Below are 12,067 nucleotides of genomic sequence, written 5' to 3'. Positions count from 1 at the left end.
ATAGAATTGAAATGAATCATTGCTCAAAAGGCAGCAGGACACCAACGAATTCCCTATGTTTTTCTCTCCACTTTGCTCAAGATGACTGGGCTTAGGAGGAATCACAGAACAGGCTTTTAAATTCCATATAAAGTCCACAAAAGCAGGAAAACTTTTTGAATTCTTTCGTGCATCCAGGTCCATGGTTTCCCAGGATTACGTCCCAGGTGTTTGCATGAGATAAGCGTCCCTGCAATTCACAGTGATGTCCCTGCTAATGTTTCACACCACTGTTGTGTGCACGGTAACAGCCGAACGGCCATTTCATTTAGGACTCGCCATTTGAGGAGTGCTGCGGGTTACGGTCCTGTCACACACCACCCCAGTCCTCATTGTTTTAATCCCAGATAAGCAATGGTCACACATGATAACTAAGTGTGTGTCACTTTTGGATAAGCTGCCCAGGCTGGAGGCCTGAATGTTGCGGAACAGGTGGGTAAGGGTGTGTAAGGTTCTGGAAGGTTCTGGAAGGGTGTGTCAGGGTGTGGGAGGTTCTGGAAGGGTGTGCAAGTGTGTGGAAGGGTGTGGAATGTTCTAGAAGGGTAGGAAAGTGGAACCACTTGCATTGGCTCTTCCGTTACTCACAGGCCATACAGGTACAGGCTCTTCCATTCACTCCAACACTCCTTCCTCTGTCAGCACCACATAATCAGACACATTTATTGCCTAACTGAATATAGAATCATGTCATAAACATAATAATAATAATACAGTTTTAATATTTAAATATATATAAGAATAAATACAGAAATCTGAATATTGAAGCAAATTGTAAACATAATAATAATAATACAATATAATATAAATAAAAACAGTAAATACATAAATAAATCTGAATGTTTATATGCTTTAGTGTTCAGCTATTTATTAGTAATTATTTGCATAATTAGGCTATGTGCTGGTAAGTGTTTTGTTGTTTCCATGATGCTGGTCCAGCTCGATGTTTGTTTGGGAGCGGAGGCCTGACTAAGGAGATCAGGAATGAACACTACAGGATAACGAGTCCAGTCAGGATTATGGCACTGAAGAGCTTATTAAGGTCACAAGGCCATTTCATCCTGCTACAGAAAACGTTTTCTGTTCTGTAGTGCTGTGTAAGGACCTAGTGAGACTTGTCCTTCTATCTCTTGTTTTTGCATTCTCACTCTTGGCTTGGCCAGACTTTTAACACACTTAGTACTTCTAGCCTTGATTCCATCCTGGGTTTTAAATTAAATAGGTCCTGAAGCAGTCCTGAAACAGTCCTGAAACCATAATGCCATATATCTTTAGCATCCCAAATTAAATAGTACCTATATAGAGCTAGCGTCATTTAATCAGCTGTACCAACCCAGCCAGTCTTCTCCCAGTGTGGAGTTTTCATCACTAGCAGAGCTTCAGGTCTGCGGTGATTCACCAGTTTATTTGCAGGAAGGAAAAAAAAAACTCTTTGTGCTTTCAGGTGCTGTACACATAGCTGCATAAAAAAGGGTTTATTAAATGATAAAAATCACACATCCATTACACACACACACACACACACACACACACACACACACACACACACACACACACACACACACACACACACACACACACACATTTCATTGTTCTTACACAGTGACAATAAAGCTATTCTATTCTAAAAATGAGCCTTCTACTCTACCAACAGGGACTAAAGAATGCCCTTTTAACTCTGCATGAGGACTGCTTCACTACATGAGGACTGCTTCACTGCATGAGGACTGCTTCTCTGCATGAGGACTGCTTCACTGCAGGAGGACTGCTTCACTGCAGGAGGACTCTGCTTCACTGTATGAGGACTGCTTCACTGCAGGAGGACTGCTTCACTGCAGGAGGACTCTGCTTCACTGCATGAGGACTGTTTCACTGCATGAGGACTGCTTCACTGCATAAGGACTGCTTTACTGCATGAGGACTCTGCTTCACTGCATATGAACTGCTTCACTGCATGAGGACTCTGCTTCACTGCATGAGGACTCTGCTTCTTTGCATGAGGACTTTGCATCACTGCTTCAGATACCTCTGTCTGAGGTGTTTGTGCAGTTGTTTTTGTTGATGGTGCTGGATAAATAACCCAGAGAGCTCTAATGACGGGTCCATACACACAGAGAAGAGGGCTGGTATAATGACGCTAGACTGCGCCTCTCTCTGCCTGGGTTGACCAGCTTTAAAGAGAAGTTCAAGTGCGTCTTTTCCTTTGTGTCACTGAAGACCTACGTATGTGTGGTGAGTGTGTGTGTGTGTGTGTGTGTGTGTGTGTGTACGTGCACGGGGGCTGGGGAGAGAAATTTGTATGCAAGCGGCAGTGTTGGCGTCCCCCTCTTTCTCCAGAGTTTGTATCCCCTCACCTGCCTGCAGTAGTGAATTATGGGAAACTCAAGTCGAGCGTGTTAATGTGGATGCACGTGTGAGAGCTCTGTACCACCTGCCTGGGCTTCTCTCTCTCCCTTGCTCTATCTCTTCCTCTCTCCTTGTCTCTCTCTGTCTCTCTCTCTCTCTCTCTGTCTCTCTCTTCTCTATCTTCTGTAGATATATTTGTCATTCTGATACCATGGACATACACTCAAAAATACATAAATATTTAAACAAATATATATATATAATATGTGTGTGTGTGTGTGTGTGTGTGTGTGTGTGTGTGTGTGTGTGTGTGTGTGTGTGTGTGTGTGTGTGTGTGTGTGAGTGTGTGTGTGTTTTCTGTATGTGAGTTCTCCTTCAACGAACAAGTCCAGCTTGTCCATTCCAGGTCTGTCTGAAGATCATGACCTTTGCTCTCTTGCATTTGACCTATGAACATGGCTATGCTAACTACACCCAAAACCTGGATGTATGACAGGAAGAATCAGGCTAGAGGGATGGAGGGATGATACCAAGGACTCAGAAAAGGAGGACAGAGAAACACATGAGAAATGGAAGAGGCAAAAAGATGGACAGTTTGTTAAAAGAGACTGCTGTGGAATTAAAGCTGGCCAGGGGGTTTAAATATGGAGCATGTGTAAGAATGGCCCAGTATGGGGTTTCAGTATAGACCAGTATGGGGTTTAAGCTCAGATCAGTATGTGATTTAAGTTCAGACCAGGATGGGTTTAAGTTCAGACCTGTATGGGGTGTAATTATGGAGCAGGTAAAGTGGTTCAGACTCCGAACCAGACAGACAGCGGCTCCTCCTTTGACATTGTCCTTGTTGGCCAGCAGTAGTCTGGTCTTTCATGGCCCAGTGCACACGCAGTGGCAGAGGTCAGTCTCATTCAGCTGCGCGGCTGTCTCGGAGATCAGACCTCAGCCAGCCGCACTGACCACCCCCGGAATTTTACACACTCCCCTCTCCTCCGGCCTGCCTCAAATCTCTCCAGCTCGGCATTCATGAAGTCATTAACGAGACATTCAGGGCCCTTCAGAGGCAGCCGGCTACATTGTGCTTTTAAAGGAGAGGAAGACAGAGACTGTCCGAGAGAGGGAGGGAGAGAAAGAAAGACGAGTATAAAGAAAGAGAACAAATAGAGGAGAGGCTCCAAAAATGTCCCCCCAGCTGAAAACTGTTAGCTCATGTTCTTTTCATGGTCCGATTAGAATCAAATCGATCCCCCATCCCGCCTCCTCTCTGTGAGCCAGCCCGAGCCTTTTGGAGAGGAGAGTCCTCCAACCGGCCCAGACGGAGCAGCCGCTGCTCCACCTGAATGATAATCACCCCCGCCCTCTGCCCTGACCAGACAGAAGTGCCCAAACGTGCTTGGGATAGGACTCGCTGTTTGAGCAGAGTCTGTCTACATGTGCGCTTGTGTGTGTGTGTGTATGTGTGTGTGTGTGTGTGTGTGTGTGTGTGTGTGTGTGTGTGTGTGAAAGACAGAGAGAGACAGAGAGAGAAACAGAACGTGTGTAAGACAAATAAAGCTAGACTAGCATGTGCTGGGTCACTATGTGTCTAGCACTCTACCAGGTGGATACATTGTAAAGTGGTTCATGTTTGTGTTCAACAGTGCTATATGGTTTTTCAGTTTTTTGCATGTTACATTTGTCTGTTTTGTGTTCCAACCCAGTGCAAATACCTAAAATATCTCATTCAAACTATGTCCTAAACAGTTTTATATGATAAATAACAGAGGGTTGCGTATAGTCTTTACAGATCCAGTAATATAGTAATCATTGTGAAAAATTGCTCAATTAATATTAGATGCAGACATTATGAATATTGTGTCTAATTATGCTGTGATTAAGCTAATGAAAATCTGTCCTTTCCCTCCCATATAGATTAATGGATATGTATGCAAAATGGATAATTAGTTATGTTGTTGAAACATATTATTATTATTTTTTTGCATTTAAAATGTAAAATGCTATTGTGGGTCAGTATTTAGTCTGCCGAGCAATTTGGTTAAGTGGGTATTTAAGATGGAGGAGGCGAGTGCGGTGGGAAGGATCTGTGTGTAAGTGCTTTCATGGAGGTGATCTTGTGTGCATGAGGCGCTTAGCGTGTCTGCAGGAGGACTAGAGTCTATTTAATGAATAATGCCAAACTGTGTAGGGGATATTTAGTGTCATAGTAGCAAGTGCTATTAAACACCCTCACAGAATGAGTGATACCAGCAGACTCCTGACAGCTGCAGTCACTTGAGAGAGAGAGAGAGAGAGAGAGAGAGAGAGAGAGAGAGAGATAGAGAGAGAGGGAGAGAGAGAGAGAGAGAGAAAGAGAGAGAGGAATGAGTTAGAGAGAGAAAGAGGATTGGGAGAGAGAGAGAGCAACAGAGAGAGAGAGAGAGAGCTGGACAGAAAGGTGAGGGGGGTTCGATAACAGAGTGCTTTATGGGGTGTTGATGATGTTTGTAAGTAGGGGTGGGGGTGGATTGAGGGGGCTCCAGTGATGGCCTCTGCCTGGGACCTTAACTCTTACAGCTGGACATCACCTGCCTCTCCATCCCCAGCGTAACCCTCCTCGTCAAACGAACGCAGCACGACGCGAGGAGCAGCCGGTGGAGTCTGGAGGAACCGCACCATCACTACTCCACCCAGAGTGGGGAGTCTCTCCACCGTCCTCAGCCTCTCCGTCACTGGTTACTGTTTAACTGAAAGGCAGCTGCTGGGGTTGGGGGTAGGGTGGGGCCGCCCGGGGCCACACCACTCTGTTTCTCTCTCACCTTCTTCTCATCCCTATTCATCCTGCAGCTGCATCTATCTATCTCTCTCTCTCTTGCCCTCTCTCTCCTTCTCCCTCGGTCTATCTCTCCCTCTATCTCTCTGCCTCTCTCCTTCCCTCTCCCACCGAAGATGGATGTCAGAGCCCCTCGAAAAACAGGCCGACAATAGACTCGTCCACAAGGTGGGATCCTGCTGCTAGGGCAGGGGCTTTCTAGGGGCCGCTAACTGGCTAGCATGAACGACCCAGTATGGCAACAGTATGCTTTTGTTCTTCCTCTCAGTCTGAAAAGGGCTGAGGGGAGGGTGGAGGGGGGCGGTGGGGGCGAGTCAGCGCTGCATCCTAACGCAGAGTAATTTTTCTCCCTTGCCATGCCCTCTTTACCCTTCTCTCCCTCTGCAGCTGTGTGTGTGTGTGTGAGTGTGTGTGTATGCAGGGCGGGAGGAAGTGTGAGGGCATGGGTATGATGGAATACGGGCGTGCGGCGGGCGGCTGGGGCCTGGTTCGGGCGCGTTCTCCCCACCGCCCCATTACAGGGTCGTTCACGGGCCTTGTGACGCCTTTGTGCGGAGTGTTCTGGGGCGGCCGTGGCCCGTAATTGGCTGATTGGCCATGCTGCGCTGCGTAGCGGGTGATTTATAACACCCCTCTGAATGAGGCTGACTTCATAACCGCACAGGCCCGCGCTGAATGTGCGTCGGCTCGAAGACAAAAAAACCCACCCATGAAAGGATGAAACGTTCTGTGCGGCTTTTGTTTTCGGTGTGAAATCGCCTGCCGGAGACAAAGGGAGACGCCCGGAGTCCGCTCTTTCTCTCTCAATTTCGATTTTTCTTTACTTCTCTCTCTTTATTAATCTCTCTTTGCCCCTCTGTTTATCTACATCACCCGCTTTTTAGATCGCCCGCTTTCTATTCTCCCTGATCTTCTCCTTCTTCACTCTCCTCTCTCCTCCTTCACTCTCCCTCTCTCTCTGTCCCTATCTCCCTCTCTCCCTCTTCCTTTCTGATTCTTTCATCTTCTCTCTCCCTCTTTCCCTCCATCTCTCTCCCTCTCTCTCTTCCTCTCTTTCTCTCTCTCTGTCTTTTGTACGGTCTTTGTTAATGGCTTTGTGGTTGGACTTCTCAGACTCTTTCGGTCCTTGTCTCATCTTGATCTCACATCACGAGCAGGACAGTTTGATGAGGCTCAGAGCTGCAGTGTTGCCCTGTCAGCCCTGCAGACTGCCGTCAGCTCCACAGGGAAACTCCAGACCAAACTCAGCACTTTATCACTCCAGGTTTTTACAGGACGTTCACTGCTAGTTCTTACATAAATCCACATATTTTTCAAAGTGCACAGAACATCTAGACAGATGAGCTTAAACCTAAAAGCTTTTGAAGAGTCTGAGTCACAGAGTATAAGTAGAGATGAGAACTTGCCCAGGAAGGATGCTGGGCATGATCTGTGCTGGGCATCGCCAGGGGCCTACATGCTCACAATCACAGCCTTCAGCCCTGGGAACGTGTCGCCTCGGGAACGTGTCGCCCCATACTTCTGTTGGAAGAAAACCGTTCCTTTTCAAAGTTTATACTGAAACTGACAGCAGATTAAACCTAAATGCACACTTCCTGACACCAAGTTCTGACTGAAGATTAAACAAGATTAAAAAAACATTCAGGAAATACTGAATCATACTGAATACTTGAAAAATCAAGTAATGGATATATATTTATATATATATATATATATATATATATATAAAGGGTCAGATTATCACCTTTGTGAACATTTTTACTGTCAAAACTCTGTGGATATATGTATATACGTAAAAATATTTGTGTGTGTGTGTGTGTATGTGCGTGTGTGTGTGTGTGTGTGACCCTCCTTTAATGACCTCTCAATTAAGTTTCATCCTCTCACCATTGACCTGATCATGTTGTAGAGGTTAAGGGTCATACACACAGTGACCAAGCGCCTCTTTTTCCACAATAATAACTCAGAAGCAATGAATAGCAATAAATCAGAAGATGAAATTTTCTTCTGCTCACTTCTGCACCTCGACCTTCTGCCCGCAGTATCCGACCTGACTGTGAGGAATCTGTAGGCCGACTACGGAAGGTGAGAAGAAGATGAAACTAGAACATCCCTTCAGGAAGAATATTGCTAGGTCTCCAGGTAAGCAGGTTAAAAGCTGTGATCTTACTGTATTCACATCCACTCTGCTCTTTTTCTGTCAACGATACGGCCTACCATCGTCCTGTCAACAATACAGTCTACCATCGTCCCGTCAACGATACAGCCTACCATTGTCCCGTCAACGATACGGCCTACCATCATCCTGTGAATGATACGGCCTACCATTGTCCCGTCAACGATACGGCCTACCATCATCCCGTCAACGATATGGCCTACCATTGTCCTGTCAACGATACGGCCTACCATTGTCCCGTCAACGATCTAGCCTACCATCGTCCCGTCAACGATACGGCCTACCATCATCCTGTGAATGATACAGCCTACCATTGTCCCGTCAACGATACGGCCTACCATCATCCTGTCAACGATACGGCCTACCATTGTCCTGTCAACGATACGGCCTACCATTGTCCCGTCAACGATCTAGCCTACCATCGTCCCATCAATGATCCAGCCTACCATCATCCCATCAACAATATGGCCTACCATTGTCCTGTCAACGATACACCCTACCATCATCCCATCAACGATACGGCCTACCATTGTCCTGTCAACGATACGCCCTACCATCGTCCCGTCAACGATACAGCCTACCATCATCCAGTTAACGATACGGCCTACCATTGTCCCGTCAACGATACGGCCTACCATTGTCCCGTCAACAATCTAGCCTACCATCGTCCCGTCAATGATCCAGCCTACCATCATCCCATCAACGATACGGCCTACCATTGTCCTGTCAACGATACGCCCTACCATCGTCCCGTCAATGATACAGCCTACCATCATCCAGTTAACGATACGGCCTAACATTGTCCTGTCAACAATACGCCCTACCATCGTCCCATCAACGATACAGCCTACCATCATCCAGTTAACGATACGGCCTACCATTGTCCTGTCAACGATACGGCCTACCATTGTCCCGTCAACGATACAGCCTACCATCATCCAGTTAACGATACGGCCTACCATTGTCTCGTCAACAATCTAGCCTACCATCGTCCCGTCAATGATCCAGCCTACCATCATCCCATCAACGATACGGCCTACCATTGTCCTGTCAACGATACGCCCTACCATTGTCCCGTCAACGATACAGCCTACCATCATCCAGTTAACGATACGGCCTACCATTGTCTCGTCAACAATCTAGCCTACCATCGTCCCGTCAATGATCCAGCCTACCATCATCCCATCAACGATACGGCCTACCATTGTCCTGTCAACGATACGCCCTACCATCGTCCCGTCAACGATACAGCCTACCATCATCCAGTTAACGATACGGCCTACCATCGTCCCGTCAATGATACAGCCTACCATCATCCAGTTAACGATACGGCCTAACATTGTCCTGTCAACAATACGCCCTACCATCGTCCCATCAACGATACAGCCTACCATCATCCAGTTAACGATACGGCCTACCATTGTCCTGTCAACGATACGGCCTACCATTGTCCCGTCAACGATACAGCCTACCATCATCCAGTTAACGATACGCCCTACCATCGTCCCATCAACGATACAGCCTACCATCATCCCATCAACGATACGGCCTACCATTGTCCTGTTAACGATACGCCCTACCATCGTCCCATCAACGATACAGCCTACCATCATCCAGTTAACGATACGGCCTACCATTGTCCCGTCAACAATCTAGCCTACCATCGTCCCGTCAATGATCCAGCCTACCATCATCCCATCAACGATACGGCCTACCATTGTCCTGTCAACGATACGCCCTACCATCGTCCCGTCAACGATACAGCCTACCATCATCCAGTTAACGATACGGCCTACCATCGTCCCGTCAACGATACAGCCTACCATCATCCAGTTAACGATACGGCCTACCGTCATCCCGTCAACGATATGGCCTACCGTCGTCCTGTCAACGATACAGCCTACCATCGTCCTGTCAAAGACTTTATTTCAGAAAATGGAACTGCAGAGTGGACGTGATTTCAGATTTTTTATCTATCACAGACCAGAATGAAAGAGAAAGTAAGTAAATAAGCAACAAACCAGACAATAAAACAAACAAATGAATGACTGAATCACTGCAAAAGTACCAGGGACATCATTAACTCTGCCGAGATGCTTCTTCTACCAAAGACTCCCACCACAACATGTATGATAGTCACTGGCCTGAGATCTACCATGTGTCAGTGTTGCAAGGTCATGGCCCATGTCCATAACCAGCATACCTGAGACATACCTGAGACATACCTGAGACATTGCTCAGTCTCTACCGAAGAACTGGGACCAATTACGCCTGACTTTCCCAAGTTCTCTTGGGACTCTGACGGGATTGAGTGAGAAACAGGAATTCCAGCAGATCAAATCCCGCCCCTCGGCTCCCACCACACCACCCTCTACCCCTTGCCCCTTTCTGCCCCCTGAGGCTAGCCCACAAGGGGGGGGGGGGGGGGGGGGTTAATGTAGTCGCTTTTCCTCTTGTGTTAAATTGGAACAGTTTCTCTTGTGTTAATTCCTGGTTTTGTCCCTGTCTGTGTGCGAGGCCTCTCCACACCCTGGTCCTTCCTCCTGCATGGAACACGTCCCCCCCTCCTCTCACCACCCTCCTCTCACTCCCCTCCTCCCTCTTTCACCCTCTTTTACTTTTCTTCCATTCTTCCTCCCTTTCTTGTGAGTCCATCAAGATTATGTTGCTAAGGAGATTTTTTTACCCTTCTCTCTCCTCTCTCTCTCGCTCTCTCCCTCTCACTCTTTCTCTCTTTTTTTTGCTTTTTTCAGTCTTTTCCATTGATGTGGTGTTAATGCGTTTTGAATGCCCCTTGGTGTGTGTTAGGGGGTTGAGGGAGGGGGGGTTTCTCACTCTGTGGAAGAATTCTGCTCTGAAGGGACAACAGGGAGGGAGTCTCAAGAAGGGCGTAAGACCCAAAGAGAGGCACTCAACTGAAAAATGAAGTGATTTTTATCGAGCTTGGGACCTCGCTTGCTCACACACACACACACACACACACACACACACACACACACACACACACACACACACACACACACACACATACATACTCACTAATGCTGTGACCACCCACTCCTCTGTTTTCCCCTCCACGCTACTACACTCCCAGAATTCTGCTCAGAAACAGGCAAGCGTATTGGTGCACAATGCTGTCACTCTTCAAGACACACAGGTCACGCCCCCTGAATGTGAAGGGTAGGACCATGGTCAAATCCATCAGCATACGTTGGCATGGAGACAAAAAATAAATATCTTGACTAGATAATGTGAGGGATGATTAAAGGTGCGGGAAAGTCTGGTGGACTGATATGACTCCAACGTCACAGACACTACACAGTATAAACAACAGTACGGTCTACAGTACACAGATGGATTCCACGGACATCTGTGCGTCTGTTCATTTTAGACAGGAAGGTCCTCTTCATGATGTGGGAAGTATTTAAACCCCATTCACATCCTCTCACATTAGAAACTGTTGACATTAAGGCTCCGCGTGTCAGGTCCGATTGGGTTTGGGAACAGATTCCGCCGCAGTTACCTATGATAACAGAGGTTGAAGGGTGGTGTCGTGGCTGTGATACTCGGGCAGGGTGGAGGTGTTGGAGCAGTGGAGGGAACCACAGAGAGGCCAGGACTCCTCATCTCTCAGAAGATAAGGAGCAGTCTGGGAACCACTGGTGATCTAGCATGTCATCACATATCATGTTATAGCGAGTTTGCTCTGGGTGGGACAGTTTGAGAAAGGATGTGTTCTCAATAGCACTGTCTTTCTCTCCCACTTTTCTCTCCTGCTTTTCCGTTGTCTCTTGTCTATCCGGCCCTTTCTTCCTCCCTTCGTTCTGTTTTCGTCGAGCTCTGTAATCTGTGCAGGGCATTGCGGTGTGTACGGGAGTGTCGTTAAAAGATGAGGTTTCAGTGGGTTTGTTTGTATGCTGAAACATGAACACTGGCTTCGGTCTTTGGCTGTTTCTTCAAATGCTGCTCAATGGATCCCATAAAAATAAAAGTAATGATAGCACTTACTTTCTTATTATCTCTCCCATTTCCTCTCTCTCACACACAAACACGCACACACACACACACACACACACACACACACACACGCACCACAGTTCTTTTTCCTGTTTTGCTGTCGACTGTAATCTAGTTGCCATATTCACAGAGTCTCCGCCTTCCTTGATTAGCCAATCAAAGAGCGTCTAAAGGCCACTCTGGCACTTTGGCTCATGCTCTCCACAGCTGCGACTGCAGGGACTTGGCACAGCACCACTCTCCGCAGGTCAAAGTTCGTGCCCTGTGTCTGACTCCACTTGATTGGCAAGCCCACTGCCATTGCCCCCAAGTGTTATCCAACTGCACCTGCAGGCTCTCTCTCTCTCTCTCTCTCCCTCTCTTTCTGTCTCCCTCTCTCTCCCTCTCTCTCTCCTCTATCCACCTCTCCCTTCCCTTGTGTGACCTCCAGTATGGATCCTGGTTGCCAGGAGTGTTGCTGTTCCATTGTGAATGTGCTGCTGGGATGATCAAGTTTAAAGGCTGAACAGAGGAGTGTGTGTGTATGTGTGTGTGTGTGTGTGTGTGTGTGTGTGTGTGTGTGTGTGTGTGTGTGTGTGTGTGTGCGTGTGTGTGTGTGTGTGTGTGTGTGTGTGTGTGTGTGTGCGTGTGTGTGTGTGTGTGTATGTGTGTGTGTGTGTGTATGTGTGTGTGTAAGCATGTGTGTG

The sequence above is a fragment of the Brachyhypopomus gauderio genome, chromosome 9, assembly GCF_052324685.1.
Source record: "Brachyhypopomus gauderio isolate BG-103 chromosome 9, BGAUD_0.2, whole genome shotgun sequence".
NCBI classification, from domain to species: domain Eukaryota; kingdom Metazoa; phylum Chordata; class Actinopteri; order Gymnotiformes; family Hypopomidae; genus Brachyhypopomus; species Brachyhypopomus gauderio.
This window is presented reverse-complemented; position numbering follows the sequence as displayed.